The following is a 780-nucleotide window of genomic DNA, read 5'->3' as shown; positions in this document are numbered from 1 at the left end:
GGGCAAAGAGGACATCAGGTCTACCCTTTAAAGTAAATGGGGACAAACTGGACATCAGGTCTACCTATTAAAGTCAATGAGACAAATGGGATATCAGGTCTACCCATTAAAGTCAAGAGGGATTGACAGGTCATCAGGTCTACCCATTAAAGTCAATGGGGCAAACTGGACACCAGGTCTACCTATTAAAGTCAATGCGGATCACTGGGCCATCAGGTCTACCCATAAAGTCCAGTGATCTCAGTAGGTCAGGCCGCACTGTTTTGGGGGGTTTTTTTGGGGGAGGGGAGATCCAGGTGTCCAAGGGGTTCACAGATGTACAGAGGGGGGGACACAGAAGTTTTCTGGGGGTGGGGGGGGGAATCCAAGCGTCCTGACTCACCACGACAGGGCGGGAGAAGACGACAACCAACGTGGCGTCCTCTCGGTTGACGTACACGCAGATGATCCTCGGCGGGGGGGTGGCTTTTTGGGGGAGACCCCGACATTCAGGGGGTGTCTCCTGGTACCCAGGTGAAGGACCCAGGTCTGAAGGGACCCCCTGTCCCCCCCAGATTACCTCGGGAGAGGATGCAGCGCAGGTAGACCCAGGCACTCTGGTTGGTGGGGTCAGTGAAAACAGCGTTCTGCACCAGCTCCAGCTCTGAGAGGGGCAAAGAGGGTACCCCAATATCTCAGGAGGACGCCAGAGGGCATTTGAGGGGGCTCTGGTGAACCCCCAGTGTGTCCACACAATGTTTTGGAGGAGTTGACAAAGAGGCACCCCAAAAATCCAGGTCA

The 780-nt window shown here is 55.0% G+C and overlaps 1 long non-coding RNA gene across 1 annotated transcript in view; it reads right to left on the bottom strand.

Annotated features, from left to right (window-relative positions):
- LOC113980119 overlaps positions 1-607 on the bottom strand; it is a 908-nt gene extending 301 nt beyond the window's left edge. Inside the window, exons 1-2 of the long non-coding RNA XR_003538073.1 lie at positions 560-607; positions 383-465 (exon numbers count right to left, since the gene is read on the bottom strand). This is a non-coding gene — a long non-coding RNA (uncharacterized LOC113980119). The remainder of the gene's footprint in view (positions 1-382; positions 466-559) is intronic.
- Between the last annotated feature and the right edge of the window lie 173 nt (positions 608-780).

Source organism: Neopelma chrysocephalum, unplaced genomic scaffold, assembly GCF_003984885.1.
Source record: "Neopelma chrysocephalum unplaced genomic scaffold, ASM398488v2 Primary Assembly neopelma1_92463, whole genome shotgun sequence".
NCBI lineage: Eukaryota > Metazoa > Chordata > Aves > Passeriformes > Pipridae > Neopelma > Neopelma chrysocephalum.
This window is presented reverse-complemented; position numbering and strand designations above follow the sequence as displayed.